Source organism: Pelobates fuscus, chromosome 2, assembly GCF_036172605.1.
Source record: "Pelobates fuscus isolate aPelFus1 chromosome 2, aPelFus1.pri, whole genome shotgun sequence".
NCBI classification, from domain to species: domain Eukaryota; kingdom Metazoa; phylum Chordata; class Amphibia; order Anura; family Pelobatidae; genus Pelobates; species Pelobates fuscus.
The window spans coordinates 3,723,906-3,739,693 of record NC_086318.1 but is presented as its reverse complement, the minus strand read 5'-3'; the positions used below and the strand labels follow the sequence as shown (position 1 = coordinate 3,739,693).

At 44.1% G+C, this 15,788-nt stretch overlaps 1 protein-coding gene across 1 annotated transcript in view; it reads left to right on the top strand.

Annotated features, from left to right (window-relative positions):
* The window catches only part of LOC134586380 (WAP four-disulfide core domain protein 5-like), a 140,587-nt gene that overhangs the window by 37,911 nt on the left and 86,888 nt on the right, over nucleotides 1–15,788 (top strand). The gene's annotated exons all lie outside the window — the stretch shown is intronic.

The window sequence follows — 15,788 nt, the reverse complement described above, 5'->3', positions numbered from 1 at the left end:
ATGTGATGTATGGTTTTAAAGTTATGAAAGTTGTGTAAAAGTATATTTTACTCTGTATGCATAATGGGATTATGTGTCACACTAAGGGGAGGGGATGTGTGGGAGGTAACATCTATGTCATTGGTTCTTTTATGCCTCCCCCTGGGTGTGGCCTGTATGTGTGAGTTGGAAATAAAAGCCAGACTGGGTGTCCCAGTCTAGAGTTCTTGCTTAACCCTCAAAGCGATGTGTCGTCTCGGTCTTTGGGGGAATGGGATTGTATGCTGACTGCCAAGAGTGTAAGCTGATGTCTGCTTTTCTTGTTCAGCTGTTCCAGTGTTCGTGTGGTTCCAGTCGGGAGAATGGTGTTTGCAGTAGCTGCCTGTGCATCTGGAAAGGGGATTATCGCCTAAACTGGGTTTTATCCTCTTGTAAGTGAAACGGTCCGTTACAATTTTGTGGCGAAACCAGCTTCGCCACTGTGCTGTGTGTGTGAGAGTGCTGTGTGTGTGAGAGTGCTGTGTGTGTGAGAGTGCTGTGTGTGTGAGTGCTGTGTGTGTGAGAGTGCTGTGTGTGTGAGTGCTGTGTGTGTGAGTGCTGTGTGTGTGAGAGAGCTGTATGTGAGAGTGCTGTGTGTGTGAGAGTGCTGTGTGTGTGAGAGTGCTGTGTGTGAGAGTGCTGTGTGTGATGTGTATGAGTGCTGTGGATGATGGGGCAGTAGAGTCGTGTAGCTTCAATTTCAGCTTGTGGGTAAGGGGAATGTCATTTTCAATACCATCCACCCCTACACATGATAATACATCATTAGATTTCTCATACGGGAAAACATATTTTTCCTGTAACATCGATTTAGCAGCGCCAGTGTCCAACAGGAAAGGGACTATTCGGTCCCCAGGTAGTGTAACATCGAAAATGGGTAAGGGTCCTGCAGAGTCAGGGATATTTATAATATGTAGGGACACTGGTTTGCCAATTTCCTATTGGGGAGGTGGTGGAGGTGGTTGGCTGTCTTGAGAGTTATCATTAGAATCCTGGGGTTTTCTATTTTTAGGAGGACACTTGCAGTTACGTTTAATGTGTCCTTTCCTGCCACAATTCCAGCAGTCTACCTGCCTTCTGTCTCCATCAGCTCTAGGGACAGTTACAGCCATTAGAGGTGTGCTCCTCTTTCTAGTATTTAGATTAGCTTCCACTCCCCTAGCCACCTTCACCAGATCACCATAGGTTAAACTTCTCCACTCAGGTCTAGCATTTTGGAGACCAGTCCTTATGGGTATGTGGATACCATCCATGAAGCAGTTAATAAGCAGTCTGGTCGAAGTGGTTTCAATATCTGTGTAACCCAATGCCTCCCAAGCCATCTGTAGTCTGGTGAAGAAGGTTTCTACGGGTTAATCTTTCCCTTGTAATATATCTCCTAATTTATGGGCTAGCTCCTCTGTCTTTACCTTAGCCCATTCTCTCATTGCAGTGACATAGCATGCTCCAGGTGCAGACTTGGTTCTAAACCATTCATCTGTTTGCATGTTGCTTTTTCTGAGGTTATCTTCATGGGCATCAGTATATTTAGCAATTATTCTAGCCAAAATTGGGCCAGCTTTTAGTACCACAATCTGTTTTAAATTCATCCAAGTACACTGGTAAGTAGCTTGAATTGTGGATAGAGACTGGACTAGGTGTGTCCAGGGCTTATATTCTTCCCAGTATTGGATACCTGAGCTAGGCTGTCTGTTCTCATGGTATACGCTCTCAACTTTGGGTATCATTGGAGTAGAAAATTGCTGAGCTAATGGCCCCACTGGGGTGTCTATGGGGGCAACTAGGGGTTCCTTTAAGTCTGGACTATCTGCCTGCTCTAATGAACCCATAGGTCTTACAGGGGCTGCCAGGGGACCATATGAAGTCCCACTGCATAATATTACTGGAAAGAGAGGTTTTGATCTCCGTAAAAGGGAAAGTGCCTGGCCTTTAGGGACCAAAGGAGTCCCTGCATTATCCTGGTAAAGGGGTGGGTTTACAAGATTTTTCCCAGGTTCCTGCCTACTCTGGGACCCTAGAGGTCCAAAACATTGATAATATGGTACACCTTTCCTGGTGGTTTCTCTACAACCACATTTAGTTAATTCAACAGCAGTATCATGCCATTTTTGTGCAACTTCTACTAAGTTATTAACTTCTAACCAACCTCTGTAATTTGCCATAAATTCACTCCATATATGTGGGTCTAGAGTGCCCTCTGAGGGCATGCCAGCTTTCTTAAGTAACCTCTTAACATTCTTAATTGCTCCTTGTCCTTTGTGATGCTTGACAATAGTCAAAGCCGTAAATCCCCCTTGGGTACTTTCAGAGCTACCCATCTTAAAACTTGTAAGGGTTAATTACTTCCTTACACAAGACAAACTGTACAATAACAGTGTATAAAACACTTATGACCAATGCAGTGGAATTTTCACAGTTCTGTCTTCTAAACACAGATCAGGAGATCTGCCCTTGGAGGATTCTTTTTTTTTTTCCAATGTATTTTATTTTTGTTTACACAAAGTGTGCATAAAGGAATGGGATACAGAAAAGAAAAAGGGAACAGGGAATGGGGGACAATGTTACATAATACAACATACATCACATATCACATAGGTCCCAACAACCGGTTATACAAAAATCAATCCATGGTACATTAATCAACCCGCATCATGTGCTTGTGAACACCCGTCAGTCCGGGCTCGAAAAACATGAGATCCCCTGAGTTGTGTACCTTATTACTAGTTATTTGTGGCATCTCTGTGACAGTGAGGCGCAGTAGAATGTTGGGGAAATGGAGAGCATAGGGAAGGGGGGCAGCAATCGGTATATCGTGGGCCAATAAGTGGAGGGCTTCTATAGTAACGTAGAAAAGTTAAGTTAAGGTGTCTTCTATAGGATTACCATTTTAATTATTCTTTTCCCTCTTTTTTTTTTTTCTTTTTTTTTTCTAGTTATATTTGGCTTAGTCAATGTGGTATTGATCCTTCTTTTTATATTCCACCCATCTGTGCCATCTTATCCTGTGTTTATGCTGGTTGCCGTTTAGTCGGCTTGCCATAGTTTCGTAAGCGTGCGCCGAGTCTATTCTGTCTAGAATTTCAGTCATTGTAGGCGCTGGTTCGGCCTTCCACTTGTGGGCTATAGCGGTTTTGGTTGCCATGAGGCAATGAATCAATAGGTAAGTCTCGTCTACAGGTTGGGGATACGGGAAGATGTGTAGTAAAAAGCACCCTGGTCTCATTGGGACCGTGATCCCCAGCTTGTCGCTTATGTGCTGCGCTAAGGACTGCCACATCACAACAATCTTGGGGCACAACCAAAATATATGGTAGAGGGTCCCTATCTGCTCATAACATCTCCAGCATAAGTTATCCGTCCCCGGATAAATGTGAGCTAACCTGGACGGGACTAGATACCATCGCATGGTTAATTTGCAAAATGCTTCCCATTGGGAAAGACTTTGGGATGCCTGTTTTGTCTTTTTTTGAGCCAGATACCACGAGGTGACTGGGAATTGTTTCCCTATGTCCGCTTCCCATTTCGCCATATACGAGGATTTGGATGCTATGTCTCGGAGAGAGAGTGTGTTATAGCACATGGACAGAGCTTTTACTTTTGGTAGATTCCCCATGCATTTGTGGAGAAATGGTGGTAGTAGATTGGAGTCTGGTAATCTGAGCTTGCGTTCCTGTACAATATTCCTAATTCTCAAGTATGGGAACAGTTCCCTTGGTGGTAGTTGGTATTCCCTAGCTAGAACCGGGAATGGTTTGATACCCGTAGTGGTCAGTAAAGAGCGCACAGTGTGAATCCCCTGACGTAGCCAGGGTTCAAGCTGCAGGTTGGTCGTTCGGGTAGTTAATGCCCGAAGTGGTGCTGCAAGGAGCATGTCGGTGCTTTGTAAAAATAACGGGGTAGTCTGCTTCCACGTTCGGAGCAGTGTTTCGGTAGTGGGTAGTACGTAACCAGGTTTATGGTTCAATCCTGCCCATAGAGCTAGTGGGAGTGAACCAGTAGTTATACATGCATTTTCCAGCGCGAGCCATATCGAAGGAGATGGTCATTCGAGGACTGTGATTCCCTGGGCCATTAGTGAGGCTTTATAATATAATTTAATATTGGGTATGCCCAGCCCACCTTTTGTAAAAGGGCGCCAGAGCAATCTCTGCTCTATCCTTGGGGGTTTCCTTTTCCAAATGTGTGCGTTAATTATGGCCTGAAATTGCTTTAGAATAGGGTTGGGGATGGAAATGGGCAGAGTGCGAAAAATATATAATCTATGTGGCAGCGTCATCATTTTGACGGTGTGGATCCGTCCCAACCAGGATATCTCCTTTCCTTCCCATTCCTTAGTTTGTTGTTCTAATTTGTGCATGAGCGGGACGTGATTTTCCCTAATTACCGCCGAGTGAGTTACTGGTAATTTAATGCCCAGATAGGAGAGGGAGGTTTTCCTCCAGTCGAAGGGGTATTGCAGTTTCATTTGGGCAAGTGTGGAGGAGGTGAGCCCTATCGCTAGTGCCTGTGTTTTTTTGGCATTATTTTTGTAATATGATACCCTCCCGTATTCTTCCAGCAATTCTAGTAGTTTTGGAATGGTAGTTTTCGGTTGTGTTAGAAATAACAAAACATCGTCCGCAAAGAGGGCTATCTTTTGGGCCCCTATCGGGGTATTTAGGCCTGCTATCTCGGTTTCTAACTTAATGCGTCTTATTAGGGGTTCCATGCAGAGGATAAATATTAATGGAGATAATGGGCACCCCTGCCTTGTACCATTCGTTATCCGGAAGGGTCGTGACAAAAACCCAGAATTGAATATTTTGGCTGCAGGTTTGGAGTATAAGACCATAATGCTAGTTAAGAATGTTGACGGGATACCCATACTTGCCAGCACAGCTTTCATGTAGGTCCAGTTTATGCGATCAAACGCCTTTTCTGCGTCTAAGGCTAACAGTATTCCCCTTTGGTGAGTAGTATGGGCCCATGAAAGTAGGTTTAAAAAATGGCGGGTATTGTCCCCCGGTTGCCTGGTTGGGACGAATCCTGCCTGTTCTGGTGAGACTAGGTCCAGCAAAATAGGTTGTAATCGCATAGCTAAAAGTTTGGCATATAGTTTTGTATCCGCATTTAGTAGCGAGATGGGCCGCAGATTCGCGCATTCAGTGGGCGGTTTACCTGGTTTAGGTAGTGTAACAATGTGGGCTAACAACATCTCCTCCGGCATGGATCCTGTTTCCGCAAAGAAGTTAAAGAGTTCTGTTAGATGCGGTGTTAAGTGTGCCTCAAATGTGGTATAAAAATAGTTGGAGAACCCATCCGGGCCCGGTGCTTTATGTTTGGGGAGTTTGCGTATTGCATTACGCACTTCCTCCTCCATAAACCTAGCCTTCAACATGGAGCATTGACGATCATTCAGACGCGGCAAGTCCGCTTTCTGTAGAAAGGTTTCTACGTCCAACTCAGTTGGTTGGTGTACACTTTTGTCCTGCTGAAGGTTGTATAACCTATCGTAAAAGGATGCTAATTCATTTATTATTTCCTGCGGGTTAAATAGTTTGGTCCCTGCGGCTGATGTCATGTATGGGAGTTTGGATTGTGTGTATTGGGACTTTAGACGGTGCGCGAGCAGCCTTGTTCCCTTGCATGTAGTGGGCGAGTTTCAGTTTACGGAGCCGTCGCTCCATAGCTACTAAAGAGACTGCCTGTAGCTCTTTCCTGATGTTCATAATTTGTCGGGATAAAAATTTTTTTGGTCTGAGTTTATTTTCGCTGTCTAATGTTTTGAGTCGTGTCGTCAGTTCTTCTACTTTGGTGCACTCCTTTCGTTTGGTTATAGACCCTATTTGGATGAGGAGGCCACGCAGTACGGCCTTAAGGGCCGCCCACTTAGTACCAATCTGTGAGGGGTCATTTCGGTGGTCAGCGTAAAAGGCCTCTATGGTTGCGCCCAATTTGGAGACCGTATCGTCATTGTCTAAAAGGGATTCGTTCAGGCGCCACGTGCTCCGGCCACGTGCTAGGTACATGGCTCTGAACGTGGTAATTACTGGAGCGTGGTCAGACCAGGTCCTGTCACCTATTTCCACATCCACGATATTTACTATGGAGCTTTTATCCACCAAACACATATCGATACGGGAGTAAGTGTGGTATACCTGCGAAAAATAAGTGTAGTTTATGTCCGATGGGTATAGGGTGCGCCATGTATCATAGAGATCGTTACTGTGGAGAAGTGAGCTAAATGTGTGGCTCATTACTGTGGCTTGCTGTAGTGGGTATTTCCCTTCGATTCGTTTTATATCTAGGTCGGGATTCAGCGTGCAGTTTAAGTCGCCACAAATTATGGTATGTCCCACATGTAGTTTGGTTATTTTGGTCAGTGCCCTCTTTTTTTTTAATATTTATTTTATTTGTAGATTTTTTGTTTTCCTTTGTACATATGTCCATTATTCAATAATTATACAAATTTCAATATTGCAACATTAAAATACATTCTTTTAAGTATCCATAACATTGAATGTATTTCACAATCCAAAAACAGAAAAAAAAAAAAAAACACATGTATGAGACTCGGCATAGGCTGGGTCCTAATCCAATATTACGTTATTGTATAGGAAATCTGGAAGTCCAGGGTTGCCAAAGCTCTCTCGAAGCTCTAGTTGAAGATTCCATCTTATATTGGAACCTTATTTGGTCCATTATTTCTTGCCAAGATGGTGGGTTAGTTGATTTCCATGCTCTAGCGATATGAATTTTTATTGCGAAAAATATATGTGTCATAATATATTTTTGTTGTTTATCAAATGATTGTAGATTATGCTAGCTTTAGTGTACCTATAATCTTAATTTTATTAATGACAGGAGGCGAGTATTTGCTTAAGTCTCTCTTTACTAGAACTCCACAGCAGCACAGAAAAACAACCAATCAGAAAAAAGTTAGGTACTATAAAACTCCCCTCCCCATGCATCATTTCCTCTTTCAAGCTGCGACAAAACAGAACAAGAGGCAGAAAACATAATGGGGAAGAAACGAAGTCCTAGATACAATGAAGACGACGATGTCCACCTTCCGAGAAGAGCTGTCAAACCAGATAGCGTTGATGGACTGTAAACTGAAACGAGAGAAAAAACAGAATCGAACAGGTTGATTATCCAATGAAAAGTACTCTGAATAAGCATGTGCGCACCCAATGTAGCAACCAAAATTACCTCAAAATGTAGATATCCCAACTCTACTTATGAAAAAATAGACATAAGAGCAGGCGACAGGTAGCAGAGATAACAAGCAGAGTTGCATACGTACCTGATTAAACCAAACCATAACATAAAACAAGGGAGGGATAAGAATGGGTGGGAAATACTCGCCTCCTGTCATTAATAAAATTAAGATCATAGGTACACTAAAGCTAGCATAATCTACAATTTTATAACATGACAGGAGGCTTCGTATTTGCTGTTTCAACGCTCAATTCACCAATCCAACGCTGTTTGTGTCGCTGGTATCTATACTCGGGGTTACCCGAGCAATCCCAAATGGACTTTCCAACTGTGATAGATGACAATGCAGCGACCGATGGAGATGCCAGTTGATGAAGTATCCCAAAAAACATCCTCTGCTGATAGATCCAATGTACGTGGGGTCGCGACCTGTTACCTACCAGCTGGTCCATTGAGCTGGCAACTGACCTATTAGCCATTTCCTTGCAGATATAAAATTTCGAAAGGTCAATTGCGGACTTAGGGCCGCGATAAGACACTGCCACCATGTCTCAACTCTTGATGTATAAGGTTGCTCCACCGATTGTGCCAGGGTCACCTGGCAATGTGGCCTTGTAGGCAGATCTTCAATCTCAAGTAATGCGTCTAAGTCCACCACCCAATCGCAATAGAACCGAGTAGGATCTGTCATTCCCTCCTGGCCTACTCGGTGAGATGTCTCCTCCGAGAATAAATTATAATGCAGGCAAGAGTGTGATCAAACTAGCCGTATCCCAAGTGATTCCAATATACCAAGTGAACTGTGTAATCTTCGGACGCGGTAGCTGAAAGACTCCAAAAGGGACGTCCATTCAGGGATCCGAACTGAACTTGTGTGGAGGAACGGTGGTCGACTATTCTGGGAGTAGCGAATCCCAGGAATAATCAAAGTGATGGGTAGTGCCAAACCGGAGTGCAGATTTCTATCCAGATATGTCCTCGTCTAAGAGTGAAAGGTGTCAGAGTAGGAGTCGGGGGACACCAGGTACCCCCCATAAAGTCTTGTAGGTCTCCATGACGGTAGTTGAAAAGTAGGTTAGTGCAAATCCAGAATCAAACGGCCCCTGTGAGGGAGAAATAGAGCATAGACGGAGGACCCCCATCTCCGAACCCTGATCACCAGGTATGCGTTCCGAGGAGATGTGGTAATCCTGTCATCTCCTCCCAAGATCGTAATGGCCGGGGTACTCAATACAACCGGGGTTACCGGTCCTGCCATGTGATCCATGCGAACAATTTACCTTCAGACCGGGGAAAAGGCCTTCCTTAATCTTGTTACTCGAGCAGGGCAGTGCCCGTTTGCTCCATGAAGGTCTCCGTATTTCCTGTGACCTAAATATGGGAGAAACTGTCTGCGCAGTTTTCCGCAATGGTCTGGATATCCAAAAACAGAAAGCAATCCTCTGTTTTATATGGTGCAGAATATACCAAAACCTGCACTCACGTAATACCTGAGGACCATCCGTTAGCCATATCATCTCCAGGAGTGTGTGTAAATAAGTGGGAGACTCCCCCCGTTATACCTCCTTGAGAATGTCTTGCGTGGGTTAGAGCGGTCTGGATCCAGTAGATCCATTACAGGAGATAGAATAGAGGGGTCCATTCTAAAATGTATCTTGCATGACTAGGCGGTCCTCTACAACGAAATCAGTAGCACGGACGTCAGATCTAATTGAATGCAGGAGGGACGCCCCTCTATGTAGTCCTCGATGTCCTGCACAGGTATGAGCCTGTGTGAGGAGCAAATGGTCGGCACTGTAGAGTGTCGAGTGTATGAGAGAGCCACGCTCTCTACTAATGTGAACGATTAACGTGATAGCGTCCGACTGATAGCCTGAGCGGGCCGCGCCCGTTAATAACCAAACAGTCGAGTCTACATCCGCGACCGGTTCTCTCTATGCGAATGTGTCCTCCAAACATGTCCTCTGTATCCAGTACAGTATCTGGCCGAGGTTGAGGGAGGGCTGCACCCTCTAATAACAAATCAGTGTCCTGTCCTGTATCTGAGAGGGGTTCGCTCTCCGTTCCTGAAAATAAGGTATTCTAGGATCGAGATGATGGAGGGCCACACCCTCCTGTGGTCCAAACTAGAGTCCCTAGAGACTCAGGGTGACCAATTGCAGGGTACACCAAATACTAATATCAGCATAAGGTTGATGGCAATCTACGGAAAAAACAACAATGAAAAAGAAAAACTACCAACAGACCGCCCGGATCCTGTGCGCGCGCGCGGCTTCCAGGATGACCGTTGGTAGCCTGAGGAAAGCTGGAGACGTTCTCCGCAATCCACGAGCGCCCGGGTGGTCGGAGGAGGTCAAGTCAGGCCTCTCGACGATCCGAGCGAAAGGAAAAGGAAGTCACGAAAACGAAAATTAACGTAGAGAAGAGAAAAATACGTAAATTCTATTTCAGATAGAAGGCAAATAGCAGGCCGGAATGTAGGACAGGTAAGCCCCACTGAGCAGAGCCAGGAGCTAACCCAATGCAGGAAATAACTACCGATACCTCTAAGGATACCGGGAAGCATATACGGAGGTAGATGTAAAAGACAAGGAAAAAACACCGCTCTCCTGTAGGTGTCTGAGCACCGATCCTTGCCCGTGCGAAGATCTCCATGGAGATGTATGACCGGGGTCCTCATAAGGAACCCTGCCCTTCAGGCATGAGGTGTAGGGCCTTCCTCTACCCACCATATTCAGAAGGCCGTACGCTGGCGTCCTCTTGGATAGTATGGTAATGGTGCTTGTCTGGACACCTGCCGATTTCTATGTCACTGGTGGGCACTGGTATTTCCTCAGTGATATTCCCCCAGGAATGAACACGGGGTAGTTGGCCAAGCAAATAGGCACGGACATAGCAGGCCATTCCGATAGGCACCGACATAGTAGGCCAAACAATGGGGCACCGACATAGCAGGCCGTTTAAATGGGTACAGACATAGCAGGCTGTCTTAATAGGCACAGACATAGCAGGCCGTTCTTATGGGCACAGGCAAAGCAGGCCGTTCTTATGGGCACAGGCAAAGCAGGCCGTTCTTATGGGCACAGGCAAAGCAGGCCGTTCTTATGGGCACAGGCAAAGCAGGCCGTTCTTATGGGCACAGGCAAAGCAGGCCGTTCTTATGGGCACAGGCATAGCAGGCCGTTCTTATGGGCACAGGCATAGCAGGCCGTTCTTATGGGCACAGGCATAGCAGGCCGTTCTTATGGGCACAGGCATAGCAGGCCGTTCTTATGGGCACAGGCATAGCAGGCCATTCTTATGGGCACAGGCATAGCAGGCCATTCTTATGGGCACAGGCATAGCAGGCCGTTCTTATGGGCACAGGCATAGCAGGCCGTTCTTATGGGCACAGGCATAGCAGGCCGTTCTTATGGGCACAGGCATAGCAGGCCGTTCTTATGGGCACAGGCATAGCAGGCCGTTCTTATGGGCACAGGCATAGCAGGCCGTTCTTATGGGCACAGGCATAGCAGGCCGTTCTTATGGGCACAGGCATAGCAGGCCGTTCTTATGGGCACAGGCATAGCAGGCCGTTCTTATGGGCACAGGCATAGCAGGCCGTTCTTATGGGCACAGGCATAGCAGGCCGTTCTTATGGGCACAGGCATAGCAGGCCGTTCTTATGGGCACAGGCATAGCAGGCCGTTCTTATGGGCACAGGCATAGCAGGCCGTTCTTATGGGCACAGGCATAGCAGGCCGTTCTTAGGTTGTATATTATGATATGAGTATCTGTTATTTATATAGCGCCCTCCAATTCCGTAGCGCTTTACCACGGGTCTTGAATGAGTAGTAGGGACCACCGAGTTTGGGTAGAAAAGTAAGATAAATTGAGCGATACGCTCCTTAAACTGTGAATTGGAATGCACATGCTCACACAGAGCTGTTTGATGTTTCCATCATTAATATAGATACCATCATCATATTTGAAAAAATTGTATAGTATCAGTGCAGACTGGTCTCCCATACCAGTTTGAGCCAGATCCAGGTCTGTTAGCTTTATATACAAATGTCATGGGCAGCGAATACATACCAGGGCATTCTCCTCTCTGAGACCCCATAACTGGATCCGAAAAAATATATACCGTGAAGCACATGAATCAAAGTTCATAACGCCTGTAACTCACATTAATCCGTGATCTACACTGTCAGCGTGATATAAACTGTCAGTAAAACTAAATCTGAACTAGACACAGTCAGAAAAACTAAATCTGAGCTATACACAGTCAGAAAAATGAAATCAGAGCTGTACACAGTCAGAAAACAAATCTGAACTATACACAGTCAGTAAAACAAAATCTGAGTTATACACAGGCAAAAACTAAATCTGACCTATACACAGGCAGCAAAACTAAATCTGACCTATACACAGGCAGCAAAACTAAATCTGACCTATACACAGGCAGCAAAACTAAATCTGAGCTATACACAGGCAGCAAAACTAAATCTGAGCTATACACAGGCAGCAAAACTAAATCTGAGCTATACACAGGCAGCAAAACTAAATCTGAGCTATACACAGGCAGCGAAACTAAATCTGAGCTATACACAGGCAGCAAAACTAAATCTGAGCTATACACAGGCAGTAACAAAATCAGAGCTATACACAGGCAGTAAAACTAAATCTGAGCCATACACAGTCAGTGAAACTAAATCTGAGCTATACACAGGCAGTAACAAAATCAGAGCTATACACAGTCAGTAAAACTAAATCAGAGCCATACACAGTCAGTGAAACTAAATCTGAGCTATACACAGTCAGTAAAAACACGCAGTGATCCTTGAAATACACCGTTAGCAAAAACCCACAGAATCTGTGATATATACTTGCCAGCAACAATCACAGCCATCTGAGGTATGTTATGCCAATAAAACTCCTGTCATAGAAGCCCAGAAATCTGACAGCTAAAAAACCATAAGACACACAGTGAGCCTGAGATATACACTGAAGGAAACCTGGCAACATTGAAGCAATCCGCCGGTGAATCCCAGCAGGGTGACAACAGCCGAGCTCCAAAACCGTGGGCGGAGGGGTAGGCGCACTCTCCTCTGCCCGGTCGGCTGCCCGCGGCTCTGAGAAGAAGCTGAGCGCGGCGGGCAGCCACATAGCGAGCGGGCGGCCACGTGGCGAGCGGGCGGCCACGTGGGCGACCGGAGCGGCCGCCGGGTACTCACGTCCAACCGCGAGTACCACTGTAGCCGGAAAAGAACAAACGGATTCGGGGAAATCAAGGAACAGCCCGAGGGTAGTCTCCTGAAACCCCGATACAGCATGCAGCCCGCAGATAGTAATGGCGGGACAAAAAGAGTGGGGTAGCGGGGGGAGGGGGCGGACAGCATGCCGGAATCCCCGAGAAACTCCCCAAACCACCACAGAAAAGAAAAAGGTCTCCCCAAGAAGATAGGGGAAGCAAAAAATCAAAAGGCAGGAATTCCAAACAAAATCAATCTAAATACAATACAATAACCCACATAAGCAGTAGGAAGGAAATAAATATATCAGAAAATAACTAAACACAAAAAAAATATATATATATAACATAAAAATATATTGAAGAGAAAATATGATACCAAAAAATTAATAAAGTAAATAAATGAAGATATCAAATATAAATCATAATAAATCCCAAAGCCACCCACTAGAAGCAGGAGGCAGAGGTACTCTGACCTGTACTGATGTGGAGCAGCAAAGAAAGAGGAAATGATGCATGGGGAGGGGAGTTTTATAGTACCTAACTTTTTTCTGATTGGTTGTTTTTTCTGTGCTGCTGTGGAGTTCTAGTAAAGCGAGACTTAAGCAAATACGAAGCCTGCTGTCATGTTATAAAATTTATAATCCATGTTGAACAAAAACATTTCGGGACTGATTACAACAACTTCCTTAAAGATACTTTTCATTAAACCTAACATTTGAGTCTTGATATTATTCAGCCCCGTACAAGCCCACCATATATGGAACATGGTACCCTCTTCTCTTCCACATCTCCAACATTCTTTTGAGTATATTGGGGATATTTTATGGAGTCTAACCGGGACCATATACCACCTATAGATGATCTTTAAATGTGTTTCGAACAAAGATATATTTTGTATACTTTGTTTTACTAACACTGTGGCATTTATCCAATCTATCAATGGGAGGGACTTTCCCATGTCCCTCTCCCATTTACCGAATGGAGGCACATCAGTAACATTGTCTAGTGCAGGGGTAGGCAACCTTTTAGCAGCACTGTGCCGATATAGGATTGTGATGTCCCGTAGCGTGCCGGTCCTATTTTGTAAATTGAGGTGTGTATGCTGCCGTATTCTGCTTGTTATTTTTACTGTAATTGCTTTGTATCGTGGTATTTGTGTGTATATGAGCTATTATATTGTATATGTTCATTAGCAGTTTATGGTATCGTGTATGATACATATGAATGTGGGCTGTGTATGAGGGCTGCTTGTGGAATTGTGTGTGGATGGATATGTCACATTGTGTGTTTGGTAGTGTGTGGGGGCTGTTTGGGGTAAAGCATGTGAGAGCCTGCATGTGGGGTTGTGTGCATGTATGTGGATTGTTAGTGGTGTTGCGTTTGTGGGGATTGTGTGTATGTTTGTGTGTAGGATGTTGTATTATTTGTATGAGGAAAGGGTTATTCTGCATTTCTGTGTATATTTAGCAGTGTGGGTGACTTCCCTAGGTTCCAGTGGGGACCAGGCCGGCCAGGTATAGCTCAAGTATAGGAGCTGCAACATCAGCTGCAGGCTGCTCTGCTACAGTGTGGATTCCCATTCACAAGTGCTGGGAGGAAGTGATCTGAGATCACTTCCTCTATGTGCTGCAATGCATGAATTGAGGATTGTCCTTCACCACCTCTTCGTATTAGCAGATATCTGAAGTTTTACTGGGACTCCTGATAGGACAGAGCCTGTTTGGCTCTAGCAGCCTTGAGTGCCGTGCAAAGACACCTTGAGTGCCGTGCATGGCACTAGTGCCGTAGGTTGCCTACCCCTGCTCTAGTGTATCAAACAATTTGTTAAATCTAGAGATTCCCCCCTTTTTTTGACTACAAATAATATAATGTTCAAGATAGTGATCTTTAATCAATATTTTAGTTAAAAGAAAATTCTTAACCCTCAAATATTGAAATATTTCCCTAGGTAAGAGTTTATATTTAGATTGTAGTTGTGTAAATGTCGCTAATTTAGATCCCTCATATAAATTTCCTATTCTTTTTATTCCATGGTGTGACCAGGTTTTAATATTCATATCTGACATAGCATAATGACGAATTTCTATGGGTGTATTAGATAATAATTTTCCTTTAAGGTTCAGCTTAATATTCAGATATTTTGCAAAGTCCACCATATCTCTTATGATTTTATTAGAAAATTGCTCTGTTTCCAAAACCCCCAGATTCAAAAGTCCTAGCCACCCTAAAATATATAACTTTTGTCCTGGTCCTAGTTCCTGTTCTATTTTAATCCAGGATTTAGATATGTTTTGATCCAAAGTTAACCATGTCATAAACTGAGAGGCCCTATTTGCTTCATACATCTTGATCACATCAGGAAAGGCTATACCCCCTTTCCGATAGCTTCTACATAGGATCTCTGCCGCTATTCTAGGTGGTTTATCCCGCCATATATAACTAGAGAACAGACTTTGAAAACGCTTTAAAATACCCCGTTCAATACTGTAGGGAATCATCCTAAGAAAATATAGGAGTTTTGGCATCAGGTACGATTTAGTAATGTTAACTCTTCCTATCCAAGATGGTTCTAATTTCCTCAATTTATGTATCTGAGATTGTAGATCTTTATACAAATTGTCAAAGTTTATCAAAATTGTCTTTGTGGTATCAAATGTTATCTTTATACCTAAATAATCAATTTTATCTTTTATACATTTTATATGGAAATGTGAGGACAAGACTTCCAACTGTGTCTTGGACAATAAAAATGGAAGAATTTGAGATTTGTTAATGTTAACCTTATAGTTCGAAAATTTACTGTATATAGAAATGTCTTCTAGTAACGATGGAATTGATGATAGGGGGTCAGCAAGAGTAAGTAGAACATCATCAGCGAACAAAGATATCTTTATACAATCCTCTTGAAAATCTATTCCCTTTATCTTTTCGTTCTGTCTTATCATCGTAGACAGCGGTTCGATTGTAAGAATATAAAGGAGTGGAGCTAGCGGACAACCCTGCCTAGTCCCATTCCCAATATCGAAGGGGTCAGAATCAAAATATGGGCTGCTAATTCTTGCCGACGAGTATTTATATAAAGATAGAGTTTTATTTCTAAATGATCCTTCCAATCCGAAATGGCCCATGACAGAGTCCAGGAATCTCCAATTGACTCTGTCAAAGGCCTTCTCAGCGTCTAGGGCAATAATAACAGATTCCCTGTGTTGTCCGCTCACTCTATTTATTACATTAAAAATCCTCCTTGTATTATCTGAAGTACTTCTTCCTTTCACAAATCCTGATTGGTCCCAGTTAATCAAATCTCCCAATACTTCTTTTAAACGGTTAGCCA